Raw genomic sequence first — 19014 nt, 5'->3', positions numbered from 1 at the left:
CTAGCGTCTGACGCCACTCCCACAATGGCGTGCGGTGTGCAATGACGTCAGGCGCACCGCACGGCTCCAGTGGGAAGGGACAGGCGGCGGCAGCGGCGGTAGCGGCACCCCAAGGACTGCGGTGCCCCAAGCAAAAATCACATTTGCCTGCGGCAAGAGCCGCTACTGGTGTGGTGATTACTTTAAAACTGTGGTTCTGGCTCCATATCGCTGAAGATATCTACTGGACAACGCTGCAGGATGGGCTGCACCCATTGTAAATACTCCATTGCAGCACTGTGTAGTGTACTTTACCATCATCAGCCAGGTCTGGTACGACCTGTTGACAGTCATCAGGTCAACAGTCATCATGTGGACATGAGAACGTCGACTGGATCAAAATGTTGACATACAGCATGTCAGCATGCTCATTGTGTTGACAGTTACCATGTTGACATTTATCGCGTCTTCCCGGATATGTCGACACGATGAACTGTCAACAAACCAACTTTGGTGGTTAGTTTGCTGACAGTTTCCCCCATTTTCTCCCCCTATCTCTAATCCTCAGTACCTAGCCTCCCCCCCCCCCCCCCCCCCTCCTGCAGCCTCCTCCTAGGGCCTAACCAAATCCCCCAGCCTAACCCTAACCCTCCCGGCAGTGCCTAACCCTAACCATCAACATCCTCAGTATGTCAATGTTTCACTGGACTACATTTCAGGTGCCGACATTGTGTCAGCAGTTTGAGGATATTGACCTGGTACCTGTTGACAGGTCGAACCATGTCAGCATTCTGATGTTGACATTGCAGTGTTGATGTTATGAACACCAACATGGTTACTGTCAACTATTCAACCGAATTCCCATAGGTCAGGTCTGCTGATGTGTGCTGTTTCCCCTTCCATTACACAGGAAAGCTGATTCTTCACAAATAATTCACCAAATTCATTTCAATTTACAAACATTATGTACTGGCTGAGGTACCCGGCGTTGGCTGGGATTACATTTTCCAGCTATTAAGTTATCAATGAGTTTGATGTACTATAACTGTCAGCATATTAAAAATAATTAGCAGCTTAGCAGCTCTTCCAAAACACCCATGAGGGGCTGCCCAGTGTCGTCTTTGTTTGTGTGGTGTCGCCGGTAGCCCTGATCCCCAGCTTTCCTTTCTGTTCATTCATCACTTTTCCATTGTGAGATGGATTTTAATTTTTTCTTCTGTTATCAGTGTTGCAATTCCAAGGCTTTTGGGTACACAACATGTTTTGTCTTCCCACCTGCATTTCTGTCAGTTATTTTAGCTCATTAATTTATAGTTATTTCTGTCAGTTATTACAGTTCATTCAAGTTTTCATCCAATCCTAACCAGTGGAAGGCCCACAACAGGCTTCCCGGGTCAAAGTTCTTCCCATTGTACACCAACATGAGGTCTGACTGGGACCCTAATCTCCTAGTACATTTTCTGGAATCTAATGTTACCACTCGGTAAAGTTTTCCTTAAAATCCATTAAGTGAAAGACCCAGAACAGGCTCTCCAGGTCAAAGGTCTGCCCAGCGTACACCAACGGTAGGTCTGACTGGGACCCCAACCCGCTAGTATGTCTTCTGGGATTAAGTGTTACCACTCTGTAAAGTTTTCCTAAAAATACATCCAGTGCAAGGCCCAGAACAGGCTCCCTGGGTCCCAGTTCTACCTAGCGTACAACAACAGGTCCGACTGGGCCCCCAATCCCCTAGCATGTCTTCTGGGATCCAATGTTACCACTCAGTGAAGTCTTCTTCCAAATCCATCCATTGGCAGGTCCAGAACAGACTCCCTGTGCCAAAGTTCTGCCCAGCGCATTCCGCTGTGCAGTCCGACTGAGCCCAACAGTATGTCTTCTGGGATTCAATGTTACCACTCTGAAGTTTTCTACCAAATCCATCCAGTCGAAGTTCCAGAACAGGCTCCCTGGGTCAAAGTTCTGCCCGGCGCATTCTGCTGTGAGGACCCTAATCCCCCTAAAACCCGTCCGGGATCCAACTGGATCTGGTTTCATCCCAGTCGGTGCAGGGGTGTCCGAATACATAACCGGTCAGACAAACAGACCAATTAATTTTATATACTGTATATGATTATTACGGCTGTGTTTAATCTGATCAGTTACAAGTCATTGCTTCCTAACGGCTTTGAGCTGTGCCATTACTTTTCAACAGATGATAAAACATTTCATGAGCCAAATATTTTCATTGGAAATGCATGATCAATGGGCAATTACTGCCACTTTAAATACTAAAAAATGAATAATACATATTTGACATAAACTATTTTTTGTGTCCCTTTCAGGAATTTTAGGAATCAGCTAGACAATGATGATGGTTTTGTAAAATTAACCAGCTATAACTTCATTGTGTTGACAGGAGAACTCTGGGAGACCATTAATGAATTGGAAAGGATATAATGGAACTGTATTGAATAATGAGCTCTGAAGACTGACAAGTAACACTACAACAGAAAACAGATGAAGCTTCGCAACATTACAAAAATGTTATACAAGCAATTATTAATATTTATATTAGACAAAGAAAAAAAAAACACAAGGCCCCATTCATTTCAGTACAAAAAAGTAATAATGATGTATTCAATTATAAGTATTTGATAATTAAAAAAAAAGGCTTTGCGTTTTAAACAACCAGGAAAAGAAAAACCATGGAATGTTAAATTAAATTAACTCATGTTTGTGGGGGTTAGCTGTGCAGGCTAGGGGTTATTATCTTATCATTACTGTGGCTGGATAAATTGGGAGTTGTGTTATACTTTAGTTTCAGAAATCCCGTATGTGAAGGAAAATTGATACCTACTGTACTGACTTCTTATTTGACTTTAGAAACACATTGATGAGAATGGGAAACCTTAAAGTTGGGCCTTGCCATTCATTAATAATGGGAAGCAGAGGGTGCTCAGCTGAAGGTGGCCTATTCATAGAATTAATACAGACACTTTCCTATTGTCATGATGGAACTGTTTGCTGCATCAGGATAAAGATTGTAAACCTGCGAGCAGGGCCCTCTTACTTCTTTGTCTGTTATTATCCAGACTTGTTTTATTACCAGTGTCGGACTGGGGCATGTGAAGCCACACCCCCTTTCATATAGGTCACGTCCCTTGTTGGGTGGGTGCGGCTTCAATGCGCCATTTCGTCCCTCCTTAGCATCTCCCAAAGTTGGGAGGTATGCCAATGAACTCAGTGCTTTTTACTTGCATTAAACACAATGGGGTCAATCCAATTAACCACCAAGGGGGTCAGTTGACATTTCAGCGGTATGAAATGCTGGCAATTCAACCCCCTGACGGCTCGATCTCACCCCGGAATCGCAGACTTTTGTACGCTGCACTATGGAACTGTGAGCAAGAATACACAAGTCTGGAGGTACTGTAAGTGTGGCATACAGCCACACTTACTTGAACCACAGTGAATTTGCAGTTAATATCGCCAAGATTTTTCACGTGCTGCTCCCTTACTCTGGAATTCCCTTCCTCTCCCCCTCAGACTCTCCACCTCTCTACAGAACTTCAAATGGGCTTTTAAGACCCACATCTTTACCAAACCCAGTCAAATCTCATCCTAACCCTCTGTCCCACGCTCGGTCTACCCCATCTGTGTCACTCCTGTATGTCTGCCCCTCCCCTTTAGAATGTAAGCTCTCACGAGTAGGGCCCTCTTCCCTCATATGCTTATCCTTTTCTTGCTTTAATAATCCTCAACTGCCCAAATCCTGCAGTTTTCGGCCACCTTGATACTTATCTCAGTGTCGTCTACTGATGTAGTTATATTTTGTTACCCTGTACTTGTCCTATATTGTCTTCAACTGTAAGTCGCTGTTTTCCTGTTTTGATTATGTGCATATGTACTCTGTAATTGGGCACTGCAGAACCCTTGTGGCGCCATATAAATAAAGGATAATAATAATAATAATAATAATAATAATAATAATAGGATTGATCTTTTATAATGGAGCAGACCTTATCCATAAATTCAGTGTTCTTTAATGAGATAAAGAGTTGTGTTCTTTAAAGTTATAAAGAGTCATTGGAAACAATGGTTTCCATATTCAGACCCATTTTCATGGATTCTCATAGTGTTTTTTTTTTTTTTTTTTTTTTAATATTTATTTATTCGAATTTTCCATATACATCAGAGAGTAAACATTGCAGAACAATCAGACATTGTACAATAACCATTACAGCCCTGGTGGGCGTGAGATCACAATAAAGGTAACCATTAATAAAGGAAATATATGCGTAGGACACCGTCATTCCGCGTATCATTATATGTTCCCATGTGGTTTAGCAGGAGCCTGAATTGTGATCGCTCCATCGTCTGACCATCCATAACAGTTGAAATGTTACAGTATAAAACATAATATACCAATTGGACAGAAAAAAAAAAGACAGAAGGGTGATGGTAAGACAAAGGGGAAAGGGAGGGGAGGGAGGGGGGAGAGAGGTATCCTAGACTTATGTTGTAAGGTACAGTCTATACCAGTGCAAGCGTATTAATCTACTTTTGTCGCCTTTTTGGTTGGATAGGCTCATAGTCGTTGAAAACTTTAGTTATATGTTGCTGAGTCTCCAAGTCAAGAGTATTTATGAATGGAGCCCATTTAGTAAAGAATGATCTGACTCCATGCGCAAGGTCCTGGCAAACATATTTCCTTTCATAATACAATAATTGTAAAAGTTTGCATTTAACGTCTCCCAGTCTAGGAGCAGTTTTTTTAATCCAGTGGAGCAATATACATTTCTTACACACCGCTAGTAGAGTGATTAATAAAGGTAAGATATTTTTCTTATTCCTGCCCAGGTCCCAATTGGAGAAATTAATACCCAGACAGGCAGCTGGGTCTGGACAGAGATGGAGATGAAGCATATCATTAGTAAATCGTATGACTTTACACCAAAACTGCCTAAGTTTGTAGCAATCCCACATACAATGCATAAAATCTGCTTTAACAGCTGTACATTTTCCACATTCACCAAGTTCTCCCTTGACCATATGTCTACGTTGATATGGGGTGATATATGCCCTATGTATAGTGCGAATATGTACCTCTTGCAAATAAGCAGATTTTAATATTTTCAGAGAGAGGGAGGAGGAAGCTGTCAAATCTTGTAATGTGGTCAGTAGAGGAATATCTGTTTTCCATTTTGATACCAATATCTCCCATTGTTTACGGCTATTAAAGGTAATAAGCAGGGCGTATAAATGTTTCACTTTATAGTTAGTGTTTAAAAGAAAGTAGAACAATTTCTCCAAAGAATCGATCTGGGCTATTGTGATTTGTGTTGTATGTAGTAGGAAGGGGGTTACTTTCTTTTTCATCAAGAAATGGCGGACTTGTAGGAACATGAATAGATGTGAGTTAGGTAACGAGAAGTGATTAGCTAACGTTTCAAAAGAAGCCAGATGGCCTCCCGGGTCAAAGACCTTGTAAGATAGATCCAGCCCCTTGGAACGCCACATTTTAAACCAAGGATTTGTTAGCGATGGGGAAAAGGAGGGATTACCCCATAAGGGGATGAAGGGCGTAGTGTATGAGTCACTGTTGCAATGTTTATTAACTGCGATCCAAGTCTTGTGTGTATCTGCAAATAAGATATGAGTGCGTATTTCTGTGGGTATAAGGGAGGGTGGTGATTGTAGAAGGGCACTAGGTGAATAGGGTGCGAAAACTTCCATATCGAGAGATAGGTCAGTGTAATGAGATTTGGATAATATCCAATCTTGGATGTATCTAAAGATAACAGCGTGTGAATACATCTTTAAATCGGGATAACCCATCCCCCCCTCCTTCCTGGGCAGTATAAGTTTGGCCTTCGAAATCCTGGGGCGCTTGCCCTGCCAGAGAAATTTGGAAAATAAGGCGTCTATTTTTTGCATGTCAGACTTTACCAACACAGTAGGCAACATCTGCATACAATAGAACAGCTTAGGGAAGAGAATTGAATGTATAACAGTTAGACGGCCCAGAAGGGATAGAGGAAGGTCTCTCCATGCCTCCATTTTCGTTGCTAATTTTGCTATTATAGGGTGAAAATTAGCCGAGTATAGCTTTTTTAAATCAGAACAAATTTGTATGCCCAAATATTTAATCTGTGACAATGCAATTGAAAAGGGGAAGGAAGGATCGGTCTGCAAGTCAGGGGGTATCTTACCCAGAGGTAGTATCTCTGATTTGGACAAATTGACTCGGTATCCTGAAACCAAGCCAAAAGAGTGTAGCAGATGTAGTAGAGCTGGCAAAGAGCGTTGGGGATTAGATAGAAAGATAAGAGTGTCATCTGCAAACAAGCTCACCCTCAGTTCCTCAGCTCCTACTCCTATACCAGTTATTAAAGGGGACGATCTTATTGCCACTGCTAATGGTTCTATTGCAATGGCAAACAAAAGGGGCGATAAAGGGCATCCTTGTCTCGTGCCTCTTTGTAGAGTGAATGCAGGAGAAAAGAGTCCATTGCAGACTACCTGGGAGTTAGGAGTAGAGTAGAACAGGCGGATAATATCAATGAATTGAGTAGGGAAGCCAAATTTTTCTAAAGTGCGGAACAGGTGAGGCAATAATACAAGATCGAAGGCCTTTTCCGCATCTAACGTGATTAGAATTGAAGGGGAAGAAGATGGGGTTACGACAGTAGCTTGATGTATTGCAGCTAGGACTCTTCGCACGTTCACTACTGAATGCCTCCCAGTTATAAACCCCGTTTGGTCTTTGTGGATTATAAGGGGCAAAATGGGTTTCAATCTTTCAGCTAAAATTTTTGTAAAAAGCTTATAATCAGAATTTAGCAGCGAAATAGGTCTGTATGACCCGGGGAGGGCTAGATTTCTGCCTGCTTTCGGTAAAATTTTAATAAAGGCATCCGAGAAGTGAAGAGGAAGAGACCCAGTACTGATTATATGATTAAAGCATGCAGCTAAGGGTTGGGCAACCTGTGAGTCCAACATCTTGTAAAATTCGTTAGTATAGCCGTCAGGTCCTGGGGACTTGGCAAGTTTCAATTGTTTTATAGCTAATAAGATTTCTGCAGTGGTAATGGGTGCAGTTAAGGATGAACAAAGAGAGTCAGGGAGCTGAGGAAGTGAGAGCGAGTCCCAATAGGCAAAGGGAAATTGAGAAGAGGGGGAGGGAAGAGGGGGGTCAGTAGTAGTAGGAGAGGAGGTTAGATCAGGATTCTCTGCTGGTACAGAATAGAGGGTTTCATAGAAGGACTTCATGACTTCTGCAATTTGTTTATCTGAAGTGGTGAGAGATCCATCCGCTTGTAACAGCGGGTGGACCACAGACTGGCCCCTTGAACCCTGTAACAGGTTAGTCAAAAGCCGTCCTGTTTTATTACCAAATTTATAAAACTTAGCGTTAACTTGAAAGTGGTGGTGATCACCACTTTTTTGTAATAATTCACTGAAATGCAATTTGGCTGATAGGTAGGAAGTTTTATGTTCTGGGGAAGGGGATAATTTATAGGTCTGAAAGGCATTAGATAGATTAGCTTGCAGTTCTAGGTAGGAGGCATTACGTTGTTTTTTAAGGGAAGACACATAGGCAATCAATTTACCCCTAATTACAGTCTTGGCAGCCTGCCAGAAGACTGTGGGATTGGAACTCGCATATGCCTCATTCTCACTCAGATACTCCCCCCACCAAGTCTCCAGTTGAGACTTCAGATATTGAGATTGCACTAAGTGGGAAGGGAATCTCCAAGTGGGAACAGAGCTCCCCGTCTTTCCAAAACTCACCACCATGTGAACCAAACCATGATCCGCTACAACAGGGGGCTCCATTTCCACCGATTCTATTCTCGGAAAAAACTGTTCCGCTACCAGGATATAATCAATTCTTGACCACGTGTTATGAGTCAGAGAGAGGCATGAATATTCCCTCTCTATAGGGTGCGTAGCCCTCCAAGTGTCTATTAAGTTAAGTGTCTTAAGAAAAAAAGGTATACCAATTTTAGGCAGTGTCATTTCTCGTTTCGGAGGGGGAGTCCTGTCCAGGAAGGAAGATGAGAGTAAGTTAAAGTCACCGCAGACTACCAATGTGGCAGGATCCAAAACATGCAATCTTGCTATCAGGGAGGTGAAGAAGGTTTTGCTATATACATTTGGTGCATAGATATTGCATATATGAAAGACCACACCTCGGAAATCTAGCTTCACTATTAAAACCCTGCCCTCCGTATCAGAATCCATATTAGACACATTGATATTTAGGGATTTCTTAGCTAATATCACCACACCCCGTGATTTATTATTATAGGATGAAGAACCCAATACTCCCCAGCCCATCATGTTCAATTTTTTAACCTCTTCGGGCTGTAGATGTGTTTCTTGCAGGCAGATTACATCTATCATATGTTTATTTAAATATGTCAAGAGACGCCGCCTTTTGGCAGGAGTGTGTATACCCCGTACATTAAGAGACCCAACCTTAAGAGACATCATAACACAGGTAGGGAATCATCACTCTAAACACCAGCACTTTTAAACCTAGTCTAGGAAGGGATGGGGAGGGATCACACATGAGGGACAAGCAGACATTAAAAATAAAAACATATAAACCGATAAAGAACATAAGAAAAACAGATACAAGCCACCATGAGCAGCAACTATTCATCTTCCACTTAGACTTCCAGTGGGAATCCAGGCCTCGTGCAGCCAGTGCTCCGAGGGCTGAATTCTGTAGTAACGACAATGAAAATAAGACCCTACGGCTCGGTCTCCGCTCAGAACACCACCCCTTGTAACTATTAACCATTTGTCCCTATCTACTCAGGGCACGGACTTAAGCACATTGAAACTCAGGGATACAACATATTGCTTTAGATAACAACATAAAGGAACAATAATGTGTCAGCATATGAGCAGTAAATTTTACTGGTGCGTTATTACTCAGGGGACAGTTTGTTTGTTTGTTGGTTTGTTTGATTTCTCGTTATCGCCCCTTATAGACAAATGCAGCCTGACTTGACTCAGTCATCTGGGGCCTGGGACAGATCCATATTATTTCTCCCCTCAGCTTCCTCTTTGAGAAATGCCTCCGCGTCAGCAGGTGTGGTAAACTCGGAAAATTCTGCACCAGTGTAGATGCGTAGGCGCGCCGGGAATAGCATCATGAATCTTCGGTTAGATTTAGCAAGCATGGAACAGATTGGGGAAAAGGCACGTCGCAGTCTCGATAGCTCGACAGAAAAGTCTTGGAAAATACGTAGAGAATGCCCATCCCATAAAATAGGGTTATATTTGCGGGACGCCTTCCAAATCGCCAATGTATGCAGATAGTTCAATGTCTTAAAGATCACCACTCTTGGACGTTGAGAAGAGTCTCTGGCCAGATCTCCCAAACGGTGCACTCTTTCAATCACCATGTCAGCACAGTCCCTGTCTATCTTTAACAGAGCGGGGAGTGTAGTATGGACAAAGTGCTCTAAGGCGGCCCCTTTAAGTGTTTCAGGCAGGCCAATGATTCTTAAATTATTTCTTCTGGTTCTGTTTTCGATGCTATCTATCTTCTCTGATAGACGTTTATTATCTAGAACCAGAGCGGAGATAGTTTTCTGTAGCCCTGTTACATTGTCAGTGTTGTCACTAATGCGCTGCTCAGCTTCAGTCATCCTGCCAGCCAAGTTTTTTATCTGTGTTGTTATGTCCACCACAGCTTTTTGCAATAATGGCGCCATTGCCTCCTGCAACGCCAGTACCATGTCCTCATGTGCAGAGGAGTGTGTAGGTATACTAGATTTAGAGTCCCCCGTGCTAGCCGCCGCTGCAATGGGTTTTTTACTGACCGGAGTTCCAGGGGCTGTATCGGCGTCCGGCGCCATGTTGTGTTCCCCCCTGCGCTTCTCCTGTCTCGGTGGCTGTGGCGGAAGGAGCGTCTTCGGGGCGGCTGGTGACGCTAAAAATTTCTCCATAGTCTCCTCTGTCCGTCGAGGGGACCGGGAGCGGTGTTTCCCCGATGCTGACAGCGTGTTTGCGGTAAGGGGTCAGTGTTGAGAGCGGAGCCGCGAGGAGAAGCTGCTCACTCTCCCATGCCGGAACCGGAAGTCCCTCATAGTGTTTTAATAAACACTTGCAGAGCACATGGAATTGACACCAGTCTGTGTGCAGCCTAAGGCGGAACCAAGAACGCCTGGTGTTTATGATACCTGGCTGCATTGTCTCTGAGTGTAAGGAGTTTACAAGGCACTAGTTGTCCCAGTCTCCGTGTTTGGATAAGGAGGATGAAGCAGTGAGAAGACTTAAACAATGCATGACCCTTGTACCCCGCATACCTTACACACCGCTTCTCAGCTATCACCGTCATGCACTCTCGTTATGCAATCACTGTACCCCATTATTTCATTCTCATGTTTTCATATATTTCATAATGTCAGTGCTGAAACAAAATAATAATATTGTGACACTGTTAATATGGGTAAAGTGCACCAATGAGTTAATTATTCATTCATTTAATTCAGAAAATAGTCTTATATTTCACTTACAGGAAAGTGAGCTGCCGCAGGCATTACAACTTGAGAAGGCACAATGTCCAGAACTGGCTACATTAAACTGGAAAAATACTCAGCTAATTATGTCTGTGGCAAGGCCCATAAGATAAGTTGGTAGTTATTTCTTTAAAGAAAAAGTAAACAAATTACCCGCATACTGCAATAAACCAGCAAAAGAGACGGGTGTGGTTCATCAAATCGACAGTGTCTAGGTCGACAATGTTTAGGTCGACCACTATAGGTCGACAGTCACTAGGTCGACATGGATGGAAGGTCGACAGGGTTTCTAGGTCGACATGTGCTAGGTCGACAGGTCTAAAGGTCGACATGAGGATTTTTTATTTTTTTTGTGTCGTTTTCTTCGTAGAGTGACCGGGATCCCAAATTAGTGCACCGCGTCCCCTCGCATGGTGCCTTCGCTCCACTACCGCTTCGCTCGGCACACTTTACCGCTCCAATCGTAGTCCACGTGGATCGTTAAGTATGAAAAAATTCAAAAAAAGAAAAAAAATGGTAAAAACTCATGTCGACCTTTAGACCTGTCGACCTAGCACATGTCGACCTAGAAACCCTGTCAACCTTCCATCCATGTCGACCTAATGACTGTCGACCTATAGTGGTCGACCTAAACATTGTCGACCTAGACACTGTCGATCTTCAGACCGGATCCCAAAGAGACATACATCCTACATGATAATGGGATTTTAGTACCTACCGGTAAATCCTTTTCTCCTAGTCCGTAGAGGATGCTGGGGACTCCAAAAGGACCATGGGGTATAGATGGATCCGCAGGAGCTTGGGCACACTATAAAGACTTAAACTGGGTGTGAACTGGCTCCTCCCTCTATGCCCCTCCTCCAGACCTCAGTTAGAAAACTGTGCCCAGGAGAGACGGACATTTCGAGGAAAGAATTTATAATTTAAACACAGTAAGTGTTATACCAGCTCACACCACGAACATACCGCAAGACATGGCCTTCAACAGAATACCAGCCCACGGTATGAAAAACATACAGCCATATGCTGAGAGAATATGTAACACAACCTGTGTGTCAACCCAACCAATAATAAGATACCACCTGCCATGGCATGAACAACGTCAGCAATAGCCTGACAGAGAAGAAACACCAGAAAGTGCAACCAAAATCAATAACTGCAGACACAGTACGCACTGGGCCGGGCGCCCAGCATCCTCTACAGACTAGGAGAAAAGGATTTACCGGTAGGTACTAAAATCCCATTTTCTCTTACGTCCGAGAGGATGCTGGGGACTCCAAAAGAACCATGGGGTCTATACCAAAGCTCCAGAACGGGCGGGAGAGTGCGGACGACTCTGCAGCAACGATTGAGCAAACATGAGGTCCCCATCAGCCAGGGTATCAAACTTGTAGAGCTTAGCAAAGGTGTTCGAAACCCTACCAAGTAGCCACTCTGCAAAGTTAACCCGCTGAGACACCTCGGGCATCCGCCCAAGAAGAGCCCATCTACCTAGTAGAATGGGTCTCCCCCGACTTCGGTCACAGCAATCCAGCCGTAGAACTAGCACGCCGAATGGTATCACAGATCCAGCGTGTAACAGACTGCAGAGACGCAGGTGCCCCAAGCACGCTGGGAGCATACCGGACAACCAGAGTCTCTGGTACCCCAAACTGAGCCCAATTGGCGACATAAATCTTCAAAGCCCTGACTACATCGAGAGACTTTGAATCAGCCAATGCTGAAGTTACCACAGACATCAAAATAGGCAGGTTTTTGAGAAACACCGAAAACCCTTTTCGGCAGAACTACTATCCGAGTTCTCAATTCTATCCACTTGGAAGATCAGACAGGGGCTCTTGAGAGCCAAAACCGCTACTTCCAACAACCGCCTCGCAGTCGCCCACAAGGCAAAAGCGTGACCACTCTCCAAGAGAGAAATGTTAACACAACCTTTAATAAAGTGTCCAATCAGTGAGACACAAGGAACGCAACACCACGCCAAGATCCCACTGTGCCAATGGGGGCACAAATGGAGGTTGGATGTGCAGTACTCCTTTCACGAAAGTCTGAACTTCCGGAAAAATGGCCAATTCTTCTTTTTTTTTTTTTTAAAGAAAATTTATAAGGCCAAAGCTGCCCTGAAACGGAGCCTAACTCTAGGCCTGCATCCACACCTGGTTGAAAAGAATGAAGAAGAACGACTCAGCTGAAAGTCTTCCGTAGGAACCTCCTTAGATTCACACCAAGACACATATTTACACCAAATACGGTGGTAAGGCTTTGCCATCACTTCTTTTCTAGCCAGAAGAAGTGTGGAAATGACCACACTGGGAATACCCATTCGGACTAGGATATGGCGTTCAACCGCCACGCCGTAAAACGCAGCCGCGGTAAGTCCTGATACACCCCTGGATCTTGTTGTAACAGTTCCTCCCGTAGAGGAAGAGGCCAGGGATCTTATATGAACAAAACTTGAAGAACTGGATACCAACCCCTCCTTAGCTAGACCGGAACAAGGAGGATCGCCGGAACTTCCGTTCTTCTTACGTTTACCACTTTCAGCAGAGTGAAAGCGGAAGGAACACATAGACCGACTGAAAACACCCAAGGTGTCACGAGGACGTCCACTGCTATAGCTTGATTGTCCCTTGGCCTGGAACCATATTCCTGAGGTCTCTCGTTGAGGCGAGACGCCAACATGCCCAATTGAGGCACTCCTCGAAGACTTGTCACTTCTGTGAAACTTCTCGATGACGACAGTCTTTCTCCCGGATGGAGAGCGCGTCTGCAGAGGAAATTTATTTCTCCGTCGTTTACGTCCGGAACGAAGACTGCTAATATATAACGTTTACCAGTCTTTCCACCCAGCGGAAAACTATTTCAGCTTCTGCCATTGCCGCTTTTCTCCTCTCGGAGATCTGCATACATGAACACCAGGACCTAATTCTGGATCCCGAACCTTTGTCCCTCTAGGAGGTGAGAACTGAGCAGACACCACAGGAGTGATATCCTGGCTATTAGAACCATATTCCGGTGCATGTGCCAGATAGACCCGGACCACATTCCCAACTGGTCCCGTGAAAACCACTCTGGCATTCGACCTGCTCACCGAAAAGGCCTCTTAGGCCGCACCCAACTTCTTCATCAACGGAACATATTGATGGAGTGGCACTGCAAATCTGATCCGACTCAGGATCCTCAGACCCCTATCCACAGGAAAACACAGAACCTCAACCGTTCAGTATCTACCCTGATACCACCTCCGACATCTGCGTCGTTGCGAATAACAGCCCTTCCCTGTGTTGAAGAACAGTCAGAGAGAAACAACGATTTTCACCACTTGTTTCTTGACCTAACCTCAAACAGGCGAACATCTCAGTACAGAATAACAATGGCTCCTACCACTGAAAGAAAACCATCATACTACCATCACTCCAGTGAAATGGCCAAGAGAATCCTGGCTATCTCTCCAGGTAATCTGAATGTGTAGAACAACGCATGTAAACTCCTTTTTTTTTTTTTTTTTATAACCGGGATAGGAGGACAAGGCCCTGAACCTGACGCACCTCTGGTATGGCGTCGCGTACTACCTCCCCTTCCAGAGGGGAAACCGGTTCTAGTCTATTCCCGGACTAACTGATAGTAGTGACTGAGTCCTCACCGGAGCGGGGTCCCGCCATATAGACTCTGCGACATGTGGTGTATGTGGTAGAAACAGAAACGACATCCTCTTCTGCGCACCTAACAAGGCTGCAGAACTCTTACCTTTTCACCTTTCACAGGCTGTACAGAAAGGGAAAAACATAAACTGTATTTAACCGATTAAAATGACTGCATCCCCCAAAAGAATGCGTCACCAACTGTTGCCAGGAAATCTAACTCCCGAAGTTAGACTTATCAGGAATATCCACCAAGATTGACTGAACTGAGACATCCCCCCAACCAGCGGTACACCGTCCCAGGGAAAAACTCCAGTAACTCTCGGAGTCAGCCTCAGCAGTCCCCCGGCCACACTACCTGTATACGTACGTCAGCCTGCCGCACATTTATAGAAAAGATCCAACATAAGGAATCTCCCCTCTCTCTTTAGGGTAAATCTATTGTATGACTTACCGAACACAAACACTCCCTCATGTGCCTGTAATGCAAAAAGCCCACAGCATAGAAAAATAATATCATCACTTAGCTTTCCTGTATACGATCCTTTGAGACAGGGCCCCGTGTCGACCAGGCGTTGACTTTCACAATATTCCATCCGTGGCGGAAATTCTGGAGAGGGTGTGAGTCACAGCCAACCTAGAGCTTTATCAACAGAGCGACCAGCACATGAGAAGGAATACTATTACTCCAGTATTCATCATAAATCATAATATGAATATTGTACATATACATATACATATTGTAATACACATATAGCCACATATCCTAAATATATATATAACATACATATAATTGGATTGTCCGGAGCCTTCTGGTCCCCAGTGACATTAATGTGTTCTGAACCTGTATGACCATGTACTGAACAGCCCCAGTTGTGGATCTACCAGGAATCAATATAGTCGACAGAAAAACCCCAGTATTCGTCGACAGCAGGGATTAGTAACCAGGCAAAATTACCTTCTTGCGACCCCAATCGGTCCGAGGGAAGTAACGTACAACTGTATATACACAGGTATAAGTCAGATACAGCATATCCATTTACCCCCGGTGACAACAGTTGGTGCCGACAGGGTCACCCACATACCATTGTGCCTCCCATATAATATTTACTTTTTTAAACATATCACTACAGCCCTGTTGTAGCAAGTACCCACGTGCGTCGGCGATGCCAACAGTGAACCCCATAGGTGTTTATAACAGAACACTCACGCCTGTCGACACAAGTGTACTAAAATGGGTATATGTGACAGGGAGCACTCAGAAAATACACACAAGAACGATTTCATGCTCATTCCTAAATCAACTAGTGTTATATCTGTGTAATATAATACTAAAACACAGTGCCCCCCCCCCCCCCTTGTTTGTGTATCACATACTTCTTGGAGGGGACAGAGAAAATGGCACAGACCCTGTATGTGTGAGGGCTAAGCCCCGCCCCCCTCGGCCCGCTTTAGCTCCTTTATATTATCTCTACAGGTCGGGCACCGTATATAGTGTAAAGACATTATATACCACCTGAAACTAATGCTGCTCAGGGCGCCCCCCCCCCCTGCGCCCTGCACCCAAGCAAACCGTCGGCGTGTGGGTGCACCGGCGCGCAGCGCGCCCGCAGCTATGAAATGGCGGGGGTATCGCCCGGGCCCATCGTATGCACTGTTTTCCAGTGAAACTAGCCCTCAGTAACTGCTGCCCAGGGCGCTCCCCCTCCAGCGCCCTGCCCCCATGGAAGCCGGCAACGCAGGAGAAATGGCGCGCAGTGCGCTATAACATGCTGGCGGGGGTCTGGGACACGGAGCCCCGGCACCGCAAAAGCAAAACATTACAGCCCTTTAAAAAAAAACCTGTAACTTGCTGCCCAGGACGCTCCCCCCCCCCCCCCCCCCCGTGTAAGCCGGCGGCGGGGAATCAATGGCGCGCACCGCGCTATAACATGCTGACGGGGGTATGAGACACAGTGCCCTGGCACCGAAAATGCTTTCAATGCCAGCTTTATCAAGAAATCAGTAACCTGCTGCCCAGGGCGCTCCCCCCCCCCCCCCCCCCCAGCGCCCTGCACCCTGTGAGTGCCGTTGGTGTGTGGGAGCATGGAGCGCAGCGCGACCGCTGTACCTCCGTTACTGAAGTCTTCTGCCGTCACTGAAGTCTTCTGTTCTTCACATACTCACCCGGCTTCTTTCTTCCGGCTTCTGTGAGGGGGGTGACGGAGTGGCTCCGGGAACAAGCAGCTAGGTGCACCAAGTGATCGAACCCTCTGGAGCTAATGGTGTCCAGTAGCCGAGAAGCAGAGCCCTTAACTAAGAAGAAGTAGGTCTGACTTCTCTCCCCTCACTCCCACGCTGCAGGGAGCCTGTAGCCAGCAGGTCTCCCTGAAAATAAAAAACCTAACATAAAGTCTTTCAGAGAAACTCAGCAGAGCTCCCCTAGTGTGTGTCCAGTCACTCCTGGGCACAAAGTCTAACTGAGGTCTGGAGGAGGGGCATAGAGGGAGGAGCCAGTTCACACCCAGTTTAAGCCTTTTGTAGTGTGCCCAAGCTCCTGCGGATCCGTCTATACCCCATGGTCCTTTTGGAGTCCCCAGCATCCTCTAGGACGTAAGAGAAAATAGAAATGCAGAGATCTTGGTTACGTACATTTGCATACATATGGTACTGCAAGACACCAGCCACGGCAAGGCGTCTCTGATTTTCTGTTTCTGAGAGCTGTCTCACTTAGAGACACCCCAGGATCCTTCAGTACGGCACTGCAAGGATCAGCAGACCCTGCAGCTACTAATTCTGTCCATGTCCCTCAGAACAGTGATAAGCAGAGTGGAAGTCGCTCAATTTATTGGTCACACAGGTGCATGTAAGGGAGGGGGTTAATCTAGTCTAGAAAAAAAACAAATTCCCCCAGCACACCACAATGGATCAACTTGGGGGAGCTGCCCCTACATCATAATCCTAAGGGGCATATTTGAAATGCGGAAATGGTTTCCACATGTTTAATGGCAGAATTAAGTATACCTTAAATGTGCCAATGTACCTTTAATTTTAACACGATCCACAAAACTAACACCATAATTAGATGGCATTAGCCCATGCACTGCAAGAGGTCTCCCGTTGCACTGCTGACTTCTCCGCATTGCGCAGTCGCAGCTGGGAAGCCACGTATTCGCAGTAGCCACAGGGTATCCATAGGAGGAAGTAAGGTGATTGCATACTGTATGTGAAGAACTTGTGCGCTCTGGACCTCATTTAGGGGTATATTCAATTGAAGTCGGATCCATTACGACATTAATTTGTCGGAATGGATCCTACCTGGGCTATTCAATTGACATCTCAATTCGACTTTTAAAAAAGTCGGACTGAGATGCGGAAGGGGAGACGGGGGAGAGCCGCGGGCAGATGGAGGAGAGCAGCGCTACAGCAGCGGCTATGTAGCCGCGACTGTAGCGCTGCTCTCCCCCGTCTGCCCGCGGCTCTCCCCTGTCTGCCCGCGTCTCTCCCCTGTCTCCCTCCCGGCCCAAAGTCCCTCCTCTCTCACAGCCGCCACTTCCCGTCCCCCCTCTCACAGTTGCCGCTCCCCGTCAGCCGCTGAAAAATGTAGGGTTCTATTAGGGTTATATTGAATAGGTCGCATCACTATTCGACCTTAAAAAGTCGAAAACTGCCGTCTTTTCGACAGACGCCAGCTTTCGACTTTAATTGAATATACCCCTTAGAGTTGGATGCAAACACAAGTTGTGGGTTATATCTGGACATAACGCGCTCCTCTTTTAGATGGCATGCGTGCGTCTTTTTCAGGCAACTTCCAATTGCAACTCCCTGGGGTTGACGGGGGCAATGTATATGTTGCCTAAGAACTTTATGGGTGTGTTGTGGGCATGCTGTCACTTCTTGTGACCAAGGGCGTTGCTAGCATAGGTGCAAGCAGTGCAGCTGCTATGGGGCCCAGAGCTGAGAGGGGTCCACCTTCCTTGTCAAAGTTCTATGTGTTATACACATTTTTCGCCATTGGGTGGTACACAGGGGTCCTTTCAAACTTTTTCCTTGGGGCCTGCAATATATCTAGGTATGCCCCAGAACCTGCTCATTGTAGTGTGGCAAAAAAATAATTTTAATGTTATATAATATGAACCGGGGCACTGTAATGAGGCACAATGTGATGAACGGGGAGCACTATATATCATAATGTGAATTGGGGTTACTGTGCAGCATAATGTGTACTGGCAGCTCTGAAATGTGACATAGGGTGAACTTAAGCACCACTGTGATTAGTAATAGAAACTAGGGCACTGCTATGGGGCATAACATTAACAACTGCTACAGAGAAGTGTCTCTCTAGAAGCATTGAGATGGGGGCCCCTTCAAAATGCTGCTATGGGGCCCACAAAGTTCTGGCTACGCTCCTGCTTGTGACAAAGATGCCCATCTAAAAGATGCAAATGCATCTGCTCCGAGGATAATGCAAATGAAGCAACGGTGGTCCTGATTCAGAGGAGGACGCAAATGTCGCCCCCGCTGCATAATCGTAAGCAGCGGCTGTGTGAAAATCTGCAAATGTAACAGGAGGCATCTTGTGAAAAAGACACCCACTGCTGGCTTCTCTGATCCACTCCCTCCACCCGAAGACGCAACATCGGATCAACATTGTGACCATCGTTCACACTATCAGACCTCTAGGATTGCTTTGAATGGCCGACACAACTACTGTAAGATCTGCTGCACTGGGCATGTGCAGCAGCTCCATTCCACCCTTTATACTGGAGTGTTGGCTATGGGATCCCGGCAGCCAGGGTGCTGGCAGTCAAATTACCGACCGGTGCCACCACTAATGCTGTCAGGAACGCTGGAGTAGAAGACCAGACCATCCCCTGAATACTAAAGGCTAT

Source organism: Pseudophryne corroboree, chromosome 1, assembly GCF_028390025.1.
Source record: "Pseudophryne corroboree isolate aPseCor3 chromosome 1, aPseCor3.hap2, whole genome shotgun sequence".
Taxonomy (NCBI): domain Eukaryota; kingdom Metazoa; phylum Chordata; class Amphibia; order Anura; family Myobatrachidae; genus Pseudophryne; species Pseudophryne corroboree.
Note: the sequence above shows the minus strand (reverse complement) of the source record.